Consider the following 13,252-nt stretch of genomic DNA (forward strand, 5'->3'; position numbering starts at 1 on the left):
AACTGTAATAATTAGACTGATTACGAGAAATGTGAATAACCGAAAGGTTACCTTAGAGAAACATTCGTCGTTCTTCCTCCTTCGCCTCCTTCTTCGGAAATGGTTCCGACAGGGGTAGAGGATGAGTGCCTCCCTGAGACCCTTCCTCCGCCTCAAATACAAAGATTAAGGAAGGGAAGGATTCCAGGGAAACCCTCTGGGGAAGAAAACCCTGTGTCGATGTCCACTGGATGGATGTCGTCTGTCCGGAGAAGTTCTTGATACCCAGAACGTCGGCTGGAGTGGGGCCGTCTGATTGGAGACAGAGGAAAGCGGTAAATTGGAGCAAGGAAACTAGAAAGCAGAATATGGGTTGAGGAAATGAGGAGTACCTGATGGGAAGGGGGAAACCACCTATAAGGCTATGTTGCAGGTCTTCCGAAGAGACGCGGACAGAAGTAGCTTCGAGGACGTCCCCGGAAGAGAATGGTTCTCAGATCTTTCTGCACAGGTAAGACAATATCAGGTGTAACTTCTGGTCTGTTTCTAACCTTTATACTACGGATTGAATGGCAATATTCACGTACCGCACGCCAGGGAGGGAGTCTCACTAGCGAACCGGTCAGTGAGCTTCGATTCGGAACGAGTGATGCAGAGGGAATCCACTCGAGACTTAGATGTCGTGTATGAGTTGGGAGAAGGAAGCGAGCCTGAAAACAGGGGAGTGGAAAGGGTAGAGTTATACGGAAGAAATGACAATAAACAAGCCTATAAAAGATCCTAGTATCGAACTCACGAAGCGTTGTTGTTGAAGAGTAGCAACGCATCCGCTCCGGAGTCGGGGGACGGTCCTTCCAGCGTGCGGCCATGGTGCAAGCCTAGACCCGCACATTCTGTAGCGGCGGCCATCTTGGGAGTAAAGATGGCCGCAACCCGTCTAAACGACCATCTATGCCACAGTGACCAAGGTCTCCGTAGGGGCGTGACAGTGGCAAGATAACACAGATCAAGAAGCAAACCAAACCTTGACTACACTTCAAACTAGATAAATTGGCATAATGAAGCTCAGCCTTTATAGAGAACACCACTGACAGATGGAAACTGTCAGCAATATAAAAAAGAGGACAGCACTGTCTCACACTGAGTGAATATGGTATATTTAATGCTTCTTGTTTTTTCTTTCTGCAACAGAATGGCAACAGCATAGTTATATGGTGACCCTTCTAGAAAACTACTTTCAGGAACCACAAAGATACTGCACAGCCATGAGTTTAGCATCAGAGTTTAGGGGAGCAAGACATCTGAAAGGCCCTGGAAATATCAGAGTGCCAAAGAGGTGTGTGGAACTCCTTTCACTCCCAGATTTTGGGTGGGACAAAATGTATGAGGAGAAATGAAGTAGAAATAAAGTGTGAAGAGGAAAAATGACATAGAAGTAGTGGGAGGAAGGATAATGAATTTGAAGTGTGCCGAAGGAAAGTGGGAAGAAGAAAATTAAACTAGAAATGTGAAAGGTGAAGTAGAAGTATGAGGAGTTGAAGTAAAGTAGAAAAATAAAAAGTAATTGAATTTAAAAATCAAACAACATGTAGAGATGGACAGTAAGGTAGGAGTAGTTTGAGACAGGATCCCCCCCTCCAATCCATAGGAACAAGTAATACCTCTAGGGGGTACAGTTAGTACTCCAGACCAGCAGAGAAGGCTGAGTCGGTGACGTTGTCGGATCACTGTGTAAGTTAACTTCTGCCTAATATAATAAAGACGTTGTGCAGTGGTCGAACTGGGAGCGGTACACCTCAACTTTTTAAAACGTTTTTACTGTTGCTATACTTTTATTTTAAAGAGTAACCATTCCAGAATTGTTTCATTTTTAAATAAAAGTGTAGGAAGAAGTTGAAACTTGCACTTCAGTGCACTGCGCTAAGGTTCCCTTAAATAGCATGTTTGTTTGGGGTTTGGATGGTGGTGGGAGGGGGAGTGGCAACAGGGTTTGTGGGGAGCGAGGGCAGCCTAGCAGGGAACATAGTTCCACTCTTTCCTTTTGTACATTTCGATCCCTGACGCTGTGTTATTTGTTCGTCCATACTCAAACTGGTCCGACTTTTATTACATCAAGGGACACAATGGGAGGAGTGGGGCAAGTAAGTAGGAAGGAATGTACAGTACTTAAGTAAGTCCATGTTGTTTGCTGCAGGGGCCACAGTATGCTGTCACTGGTAGATGTCGATGAAGTCAGTTTCTTGCAAAAACGAACTTCAGCAAAGTCACTGCTAGGGATATTCTGCACTGGCTTCGAAGTGTAATGTGTCACAAGATGGGGTCAGGAGGTGTTTTGGAGTAAATAAGAAAGAATTCCTACACCGCCAATCGGTGCTGGTTTACACTCTGAGTTGTGGCATCTGTCTACCCAGAGGTGCTTGTGCGCTCTATCACGTGGGGGTTGCGGCCTCCAAGTTTATGGAGGTGCCTGTGCGCTCGGACATGCGTGGACTCGTGGGATGCAGGCAACCATGATTGAGAAGCAATGTGACGCACAGGAAGACGATCAACGGCATGCGGGAGGTGTTGTTCAAAAAAGAGAGGGAATCCGCCAGCAAGATTCTCTGGTTCCCATACCAGAGTTCAACATGACAGGTAACCTCTGGGTCGAGAGGTTAGATATGTATTTTGGAGCCACAGGGTAGACGGACGAGTATGTGAAAGTGTCCACGATCATATACTTGGCTGGATCAGTTGTTTAAAACCCTGACTACCCACCAATAAAAGACTTTCTGAGAGAACATTTCATGCCGCTAGCAAATCAAGACTAAGAGTGGTTCGTCATGTGTGCCTCCAAGCAAAAGGAGGACCAATCCCTTGACAAGTTGTATGGACTTCTCAGACATCTTGCAGCGACATATGCTTGGGGGAATGAAGATGTGATGGTTCACAATCAATTGAAGGGCGTTTTCATAACCAAGGTGGAACATGACAGACATCACATCAAGGTGAAATTCGTTGTCACAGACATTAGTAAGGACACGCTGCTGAGCTGTGAGGCGGCTGAAGCTTTAGGAATTATGCATTTCACATATGGGGTGTATGTGGAGGACATTAATGCAGTCCTGGCAAAATTCAAGAACGTGTTTGTGGGTGTGGGGAAGATGACGGGAGAAACCATTAAATTACACATCAACGAGCACCGTCCGATAACCTTTCACCTAAGGGAACTGGTGGATCAGGAACTCAAAAACCTGGTGAATCTAGACATTATCGAGAAAGTGGAGGGGCCGACCCTGTGGGTGTCTCCCATAGTGGTGACGCAGAAACCGAAACAGCCGGAGTCAGTGTTAATCTGCGTGGACATGAGGCTCCCCAACCAGGCCATCAGGAGGGAAAGACACCTGACCCTGACGTTAGACGATGTGGTGGGGGAGTTACAATGAGCCTGTGTGTTCTCCAAGCTTGACCTGAAAGCGGGGTATCACAAGCTGGTACTCCACCCGGACTCCCGCTTTATCACAACATTTACAATGCACAGAGGCCTATACCAGTACAAGCGGCTCAGCTTCGGGGTATCCTCAGCGGCAGAGGCATTTCAGAATGTGATCCGTGGGGCCCCGGCAGGACTGGACGGAGTTATTCATTTAAATGACGATATACTGGTATTCGCCACATTGGAGATAGAGCACATGGAAAGATTAGAAAAGACGTTCGATAGAATTCAGCAGCTGGGACTCACCCTTCATAGGGAAAAGTGCACATTCCTGCGAAAACGCATCAAGTTTTTTAAAGTCATCTTTCCTCAAGGTGGCATATCGCCGGACCCAAACAAGGTACAGGTCATTCAGGAGGCAATGCCACTGGGGACTGCATTGGAAATCCGGAGCTTCCTCGGAATAGTCATGTACTGTGGACGCTTCAGTCCAAACCTCACAACCATACCCAAGCCTCTCAGAGTGCTAACAAGAAAAGACACGGCATGGGAATGGACCCAGAAGGAACAGGAGGCGTTTTAAACCATCAAGAAGGTACTGATAGAAAAAGAAACCCTGGCTTTTTTCGATCCACAGAAAGTCAGAAATCGTGGTGGACGCTAGCCCGGTGGGCTTGGGATCGGTAATGACCCAAAGAGACTTGCAAGGGCAGGTGAGGCCTGTGGCGTACACTAGTAAGGCCGTATGCAGCATGGAACAGTGGTACTCCCAAATCAAGAGGGAGGTGCTGGCAGTCCTATGGGGCTGTTACCATTTCCGACTATATATCCTGGGTAAGCCAGTGACAGTCGTCACTGACCATAAGCCGCTGTTACCCATAATGCCAGGCTCATCCTCAAAACCACCCCCAAGAATTGAGTGGTGGACGCTCACACTGTTGGAATATAGGGTGAAGCTAGTGTACAGACCAGGTTCGCACAACCCAGTGGACTATCTATCATGGCATCCGCGGGAAGAGGAGGACACTGAGTGCGCTTAAGAAACAGAATCTGAATACCACGTCCATTTAATAGTGGAGTCGGCCAAACCGGTATCACTTTCGGTCCAAGAGATCCTGGAAGTGTCTGATTGAGATGAGTGTTTCGGCCTGGTCAAGACAGACATGTCAAATGGTGACTGGAAGAACATACTGACGGATCTCAACCGGAAAGTCCAGGTGGCCCAACTAGAGTTGGTTCAAACAAAAAAGGGAGATGAAGGGATAAAGAGCACTAGCATACCCTCAACATAAAGGGATTAACCCTTCGCAATTTGTGACAACAAAGTTAGTGCTACTATTTGTTGCTCTCTCTATGTGGTCCCTATTCCTGTCCCATATCCACTTATGGGCACTTGAGCAAGAACTACTTCAGCACAAGTTTATAAAAAGATATACATATTTTATTATTAGATTGCACACAAACAATTTTTTAAGAACACCAATGGTGTAAAATCACTGTCCTTTTTAGAAAATTACTTACAGTGAAAATCTAAAAAACAATTCACAGGATTCTATGCACAAATTTCAACCCTTCATTTGGTAAGCTAATTGATTTAAATTCATAGGCTTTTAAAGTGCACTATGCTGTGTTGTTTCTCACGCACGGACATACCTCACTTCGCACAACTCACTTGAACTCATTTCATTAACTCTCATATTCAAAAATGTTCATCATATCATTCAACACACACACCTGATGCCCAACATGTTTCTTTCCATTTAGTATGTGACTGTAATAAGTGTTAGGAAATTCTTCAGGGGCTTTCTTGAAGGATTAGAATCACATGCATAATCTATCTGTCAACATCATAATCTTAAAACATTTTCAAGTTGTAGTCTTAATTGTCTCTTCTCCTTAAGGGTTTGTAGTCCCTTTGCCGTTCATCTATCTGGGACGGACTCACCACCTATCGAGGAGCAACAAAACAACAAAGAATAGGCGTGTTAATCACCTATTCCCCTGCTTAACTCATAAGCCTGCCATTGTTAATTAATAGCAGTCAAGATTCAAAAGTAAACCTGTGGTCAGGAAGGCATAAGTGCACATTTAAAAACAGGTACAACTATTGCTGAGGCACGTCTAGCTCAACCATCTGGTTAAAAAGAACAAGGGAGTGTGTGGGGAGAAACGTCATTCAACCCTTTCCAACCCTAATTTGAGCAGGAATAGATCACTCACCCTTTATGTCAAAAGTGTGTCCACTCTTTCTATCGCTGCAGGTACAACAACACAATCCTTTTGCTTCTGTGTATCATGTGGTCTCGTAGGGCTAGAAAGAATTGTCGTGAGAAAAATTCCAATTATATTTTGTGGAAAACCAGTCAGTTGGTATAAGTTTACCAGATCTCGCCTTATATTTACCCATTAAGTGGAGGCTTTGTAGTCGCTCTGTGTTTAGAGTTCAGAGGCACCAAATAGTGGAGTCACGGCTGTGTCGTTACTGGCATCTTGAATATTGTTCCGCACTTGCCGATTTAAATTTCTAGACGGGAACACAAATAAACTCTGTATTAGCCCCCAAATAGCTAATCTGTTGTAGCTTTAGTTACTCATTATCGCAATAGTAAAAAGTGCCTAGCAGTATCACTCGATCTCACTCGTGTTAGCCTCTGCACTCACTGATCGAGCAGCTTAAAGGTGTCTTGCTATTCTCACTGAGCGAGAGATGTTATCCGTCAGAAAAACAAACGGTCTGTATCGCTCTGATCTTTTATTTAACCAGAACCGCTCCTTTCCGGGCCCTTCACCCCACTTCGAAGCCATCTTAGCAGTTCCTCTTACCGTTAACGTTTTCACCCGAATCCTGCATTTGTTCGTGTTAGCTACGACCGCGTCCTCACGTTAGTTAAGTCTCTCTGGGGTTTACAGCCAGGTTCCGCGTTCGTCCATCGTTGGTTCATCCGCGTCCTGTCAGAGGTTGAATACTTCCGGGGTGGTTTCCATTTGCTGGCAGCATCCCCGGGCTTTTTATGTGGTAGCGTTCCTGACATGCGCATGCGCAGTGGAGCCATTACGATCATGCTCATTAAAGTTAAACGGGCTGTGGCTCGCTCAACGACACAATGTGCATGGAATCGTAGCATGTTCCATTGTAAGTATGAAAGCTTCTGTGACTCCAAAATAAAAAGAAGAAGTAATGTTTGATCAATTTAGGCAATCTGTGTCAGTGACTGCAGAACCGGTAAGTTGCCACAGGGGTCCATTAGTTTACCGACCTGATCCCTCACGCCCCGGATCATGCACAGAAACCAATGTGCTGCGTTTTTTAAGCCCACCAATCAATTTTGTCATTCAGACCAATTATCATACTGTTGGTAATGAAAATCAACTGTTGTTCCTTTTTTAGCAGGATTCTTTTATCTTTATTACTGTCCATACTTAGTTTTAGTTTATATAGAATAGTCCAGCTGATATCTTCCACCGCATGGTTATGTTCAATCCAATGGTCAACTAGGGGTGCATTCCGAGTTTTATTTCTAATGCAGCTTTTATGTTCCCCTATCCGGATTTTGATTTTTCTCTCCGTTTTCCCCACATAGATTTTTCTGCAGGGGCACCAAACCGCATAAATAACCATCTTAGAATTGCAGTTAGTAAAGCTTTTTTGTTGCCAAAGGGTTGGTAAACCAATATCAACTGCTGTTCTTCTGAATGTGGAGGGGCAACAGCGGCAGTTCCCACACTGTGTGTGGCCCGTCATAGCTGGGAACCCCCATTGTTGTGGCAATGTGACCTGAGTTGTGGGTTTCCTGCTGATGTCATTTCTGTTCAAAAGTTCTTTTACATTTCGACTCCTTTTAAAGGCAATGACTAGAGTTGGAACAGCTGTGGAGGATACGCCACAAGCTGTCAATTACTGATGAAGGACTCCTGCTGAGGGTAGTAGGATTGTGATCCCAGTGGCGCTCATACCGATAGAGCTGGCACACAGCAGACATTAGGGCTTGTCAAAGACTAAAGCCAGACTGCGCCTGAAGGTATGGTTTCCCAATTTAGAGAAGACCGTAGATGACTTTAACAGGGAGTGCGACTGGTGCCAAGCCGCAGTGCCAGCTAACCGACAACCGCAAATTGAGTCCATGCCCTGGATTGAGAGACCGTAGAACACTGTACACATTGATGTTGGCTCCACGGGTCGTGGGTCGAATTTTATGGTCACGACTGACCAGTGGTCCAGAGTAAGGGAGCTATGGGACAAGCAACATGGGAGGCTGTACGATACTGTTGAAATGCAGAACACTCAGGTTAATTTACTGTTCATCCAATGCTGCAGTCATGTGTTGTCATACCATTTTATTTCCCATGTTGGGTCATGTGTTTTTGTGTTGCTTTCACAACTGACTATGTCTTGTGTTCAGTTTGTTCCCTATAGAAAGGGAGGATTGTAATGCGTCACATGATTGAGCGATGACTACGTTGAGCCGTCACACGTTGCTACAGAGTGGGTCCCGCGTCTGCGTGAGTGGAGCACGCCCGGAGCCCACCGGCAGCAGACCAGTGTCCATGTAGTCATTTACGGTGGGTGCGCATCCCCGGGCCGCAGATACCCTCTATTCACACTAAGTACGTCCTCAGGCATGGTACATCTGTGTCCGAGTGGCTCTGTAGGCGAGAGGGGGGTCACGGGCAGATCCGATTGTTCACCGGGCATGGCGATGAAGGCAATGAATTTCTCTTTCTCTCCTGAGCTGATTTTCACCGTCCTTAATGCTGCGGAGAGGGGACGGACCACGCGTTTGGCAGCCATTTTGTGTAATGGACTTGGGATGGTCGTGGCTCTATTTTAGAGCGCCTGTGCACCATCTGGCCTCAATTTTGGGAAAATCCATCAGCTGAACAGCTGATATTGCACGTGAAGTGCTTGTGAAGTTCTTTTCTTCAGAATTTCGTTGTGTTTGAGGTGTGGAGCTAGGAGAGGCCTGCTGTTTCCTTTGTTTGATCCCCTGGGCCCACCCAGCTCAATTTTTGGAGCCACTGACTGGCCTGATGTTTCCTTGGCAGCAACATCAGCAGCATCTGCCCATGCTGCGCACTGTGGACTTTGGTGCTTACTGAAGGCCCGGGATTGTTCTGTTTTGGACATTTTCTGGGGTATTCAAGACTGTGCAAGAGCATAATTGTGGAGTGGTGATTGCTGGGGCCCAGTGCCATCTGGTGTGTGAAGCTCAACATCACATCACAGAGGCAGTCCCACTTGTTGTTTTTTGTGTGTGGTGAGTTGCGGCCCCATCTAAGTTGGGTAGGGTGCCTGTGCGCTCGCCATCATGAATGACGCCGACCAAGCAGCACCTCCTCTGCCCCCTGCGCAGATGCCCCAGGTCCCAGTGCTGCAACAACTGCCTGGGATGAGACCACCTGGTGCTTTACAACCAATGCCTGAGTTTGATATCTCGGGTGCCCCATCCAGCCTGGGCCCCAGATGGAAGTTGTGGATTGATAGGCTGGAGATGTACTTTAGGGCCACCATGGAGACCAATAATGATAACAAATTGGCGAAGCTACTGTACTCTGCTGGGCATGCAGTGCATGAGGTTTTTCTGTCTCTCCAACCCCTGAACAACTCCTATGATGCAGCGGAGGCCGCTTTACATGACTACTTCCTGCCACTTGCCAATGCAGACTACTAACGCTTCATCATGAGTTAATCTCGCCAGAAGGATGACGAGACTCTTTTCACGTTCTACGGAAGGTTGCGCCGGCTAGTTGTGCCGTGTGTGTGGGACAATCCTGACACTATGATAAGGAACCAATTGATCCAGGGATGTGTGTCAGGAAAACTACACAGGCAGGTGCTGCGGGAACCTGGCATCTCTTTGCCTCGCATCCTGGAGCTCAGTAAGTGTCAGGAGGTGTCGGAGGTGACGGCATCCCGAATGAAGGCGGGGGTGCACCCTGTAAAGGCAGAGGACATCTGTGTGGTGGGCTGTGGTCTGGGAGGCAAAGGGGCCAGGCGTCCAGGTGGGACCCAGCGAGACAGAGGCACCAGGTCAGAGCACTCTTGCACGAAGTGTGGTTATGACCTTCCACACCCAGCAGGATGGCCAGAGGTGGGGAAGGCATGTGGCTGCTGTGGCGTGGCAGACCACTATGCTCGCATGTGCAAGCTCCTGCTTGTAGTTCTGAGGGGTCCAGTCAGAGCGGGATTCTTTCACCAACAATGCCCGTGCAGCGTTGCCCAGATAGGGCAAGGGGAGGAAGGTGCCCCGCTGGACGATGAAGAAGAAGAGGAGGAGAATGTATTCTTCGTATCCAGTGTGGGTGTTCTGCAGCCCAAGAACAGGCAGCAACCAAGGTGCCTTGTGAAGGTAAATGAATCATCGGTGCTGGTGGACACAGAAGCTTCAGTGAATGCCATGGCACGGGAACACTATGACGCTATGGTGTGTCCGCCGAAGCTAGCGACGCTGAAGGGACGCATATTTACATTTGGGGAGGCACAGCCAATCCCGCTGGACGGAGCCTTCGTGGCTGATGTGAGGCATGGTGGTTCAGTGATTAGAGCACGCTTCTACGTCACCACGGTTAGCAGTAACACCCTGCTGAGCTGTGCGGCTGTGGAAGCGCTGGGCATCGTCTGTTTTGCCTACTCAGTGTATGTAGAGAACATTCAGATGCTGCTGGAGAAGTACTCCCGCCTGTTTGAAGGGATTGGGCGCATTGCCGGTGATCTGGTAAGACTGCATATAGACGAGTCGATACAACCGATTGCCCTGAAACATCGGCGGGTACCGTTCCATCTGCGAGACCTGGTTGACCAGGAGCTGGACAATCTTGTCAAACTAGACATTATTGAAAAGGTGAAGGGGACGACTCCGTGGGTCTCTCCGATTGTCATCGCGAGAAAACCAAAGCAGCCTGACTCCAACAGAATATGTGTGGTCATGCAGCTCCCCAACAAAGCAATCAAGAGGGAACGACATCTGACGCCCACCATTGACGACATAATCACTGTTTTGCAAGGAGCCCGGTTCTTCTCGAAGCTGGACTTGTGGGCTGGATACCACCAGGCGGTGCTGCACCCTGAGTCGAGGTACATTACCACGTTCACTACCCATCGTGGTCTGTACCGCTACAAGAAGCTGAGCTCTGGGGTGTCGTCCGCAGCCAAGGTGTTCCAGAACTCCGTGGGGCCCTCGCTGACCTGGAAGGTGTGGTCAATATTAGCGATGACATTTTGGTGTTTGCCAAGTCCGAGGCTGAGCATTTGAAAAAACTGGCAAAGACTTTTGAGCGGCTCCAGTCTCTGGGCTTAACACTACACAGGGACAAATGCCAATTCCTAAAGACTACGATTGAATTCTTTGGCTTTGTATTTAAAGAAGGGGGTGTGTCACCTGACCCAAGGAAGGTGAAGGACATAATGGAGGCACGACCACCGGAAACATCCCAGAAGTGCGTAGTTTCCTGGGAATGGTTACTTATTGTGGCCGGTTCATCAAGAACCTTGCGTCCCGGACTGAGCCGCTGCAGGCTCTCACCAAGAAGGATGTCACCTGGCAGTCGGGGCCACTGGAGCAGGCTGCGTTTGAGGACTTTAAGGGGGCCTTGACTGCAGAGGATACAATGGCCTTTTTAGACCCCTACCTTCAATAGGAGATCATGGTAGACCCCAGCCCGTTTGGTCTGGGTGCCGTGCTCACCCAGATTGATGCAAACTTGGAAGTTCATCCAGTTGCATACGCCAGCAAAGCCCTGTTGGAAACGGAACAAAGATATTTCCAAATTGAGAAAGAGGCCTTGGTGGTCCTGTGGGGCTGTCGTCATTTCAGGCTGTATGTGTTGGGGAGACCTGTGACAGTGGTCAATGACCACAAGCCCCTGTTGCCCATCCTGGCAGGGGCCTCCTCCAAGCCACCAGCGAGGATTGAGCAATGGATGCTGGCTTTGCTGGAGTAAACAAGTTGGTAGTAGATCTCTCTCTTCGGCTGGGGCCTCCTTCTGGAACAGCCTCCCTAGAACTTGAGAACCATCTTCGGTCCCAGAAGCACCTTAAAACCTTCCTCTTTGCTTCTGCTTTCTCTCTCCCTCTCCCCTGCTGAAGTCCTGGTTGATACTGAGGCTGCACTGGTTACCTGGCCACCCATCTGATCTCGGGCCAAGCCCTGCCAGTTGCACGCCTGCACTGCCTCCCTGGCAACCCCTGCACTCAGGGACTGTTTTCTGTATCCCCACAGTCCCCCCACCAGTACTTATGTCTGCACTCGCCACCAGCTGGCCGTTCCTTTATTTATCTTGTTATTTTATTATCCCATGTACTGCACTTTCCCCTCCCCCACCCCCTGCACTTTTCTTCTTTCCCCCTTCCCTTGCACTTGCGCGATCTGAATGACACCTGGCCTAGTAAGATTGTTGTCTGTCTTCCCTCTGTTCCCCCTCCCTTACTTCGTCGCGCCTTGAAACACTTGTGTATAGGCGCGTTATAAATGCCATATCATCATCATCATCATCCTCATTATATGGGGTCTCCCTGGTGTACCGGCCTGGCAGCAACAACACGGCTGATTACCTCTTTAGACACCCGAGAGGTGAGCCCAAGGGGTCACTAAACATTTGTGCAGAAGAAGCTGATGAGCATGTTCGGCTCGTGGTGGAAGCGGCCACTGCTAACTCGGTCCCCCTGGTTGAATTAGAGCAAGCGGCAGAGGAGGATGAATGTTTCCATATTCTCAAGGCGGCCATTCAGCAGGGCTTTGGTGTGCAGTGTGTTCATATGTTTGGTAGGTAGCAATCCTTTGTTCATTGCTGTTGTTATGAAAAAGGAGGAGTTTGGTGCTGCCCCCTTAAATAAAAGGGGTGGTCCCGGCTGCCGCAGAGCGACAAGGGAGCCCGAACTGACTACATCTATGTCCGAGTCGCTCTGTAGGTCAGAGGGGGGCGCACGGGCACTCCGGGTGGAACCAGAGACATACAACAGCATCCTTGGTGCAGGTCAGAGGTCTCAAAGGGGCTTTTTTAGTGCCAAGCAGGGCCGTCACGAGGGAGGGCAGGGGGGGCAAACTGCCCCGGGCCTCGCGCTTGCCAGGGGCCTCGCGGCCCCCTCTCCTGAGTAGAAAGAAGGCAGCACAGTCCTCCGTGTTCTTTATTCACACAGGGGACTGTGCTGCCTGCTCTATGCACCAGCAATGATTTTGCTGTTTGTTGCGAAGCGGTTTGGCTCCACAACAAACAGCAAAATAATGGGAGACAGAAGGGCTCAGAAGTGAGCTCTGCTGACTCCCGTTATTCCGCTGACAACGTGGACATGCTGAATGATAAGAGAGGGCTCCTCTCCTGTCAGTCAGTTTGTTCACGTTGCTCAGCATGAACATCCTGACTGATAGGAGAGGATCTCTTTCCTATCAGTCAGCAGCATCTCTACGTGTCGGAGTGATGGGAGGGCCACCCGCTTTTGAAAGGTGCATGGAGGTAAGTTTTGTGTTTTTTTTTAATTAAATGTGTATGTATGTTTAATGAGTATCTATATGTGTATGAATGCATGCGTGCATGTTGGTGTTTATGTTGTGGTCAACTCTGTGTTTGGCTTTTATGTATGCATGCATGTAGGGGAGTTGTGTGACTGGTGGATGAGTGCATCTATGAAAGTGTGGTATGTGAGTGTGTGTGCCAGCCCCCACCCCTAAATTTAGCAGCCCTGCGGGCCACATAATTGAGGGGTGGGGCCACTGCATCAAAGGTGCACCTAGGCTAAACTTTCAGGGGTTGGGTTGGGACTAATACTTAAAATGTTGGGAGAGGGGCAAACTTACTGTGGGGGTATCTAACATCTTTCCACATTCAAATGAGGCTATTCTGGTGAAGCTTCAATGCTAAAGCAGC

This window comes from Ambystoma mexicanum, chromosome 10, assembly GCF_040938575.1.
Source record: "Ambystoma mexicanum isolate Mex_15411 chromosome 10, UKY_AmexF1_1, whole genome shotgun sequence".
In the NCBI taxonomy this organism is placed as follows: domain Eukaryota; kingdom Metazoa; phylum Chordata; class Amphibia; order Caudata; family Ambystomatidae; genus Ambystoma; species Ambystoma mexicanum.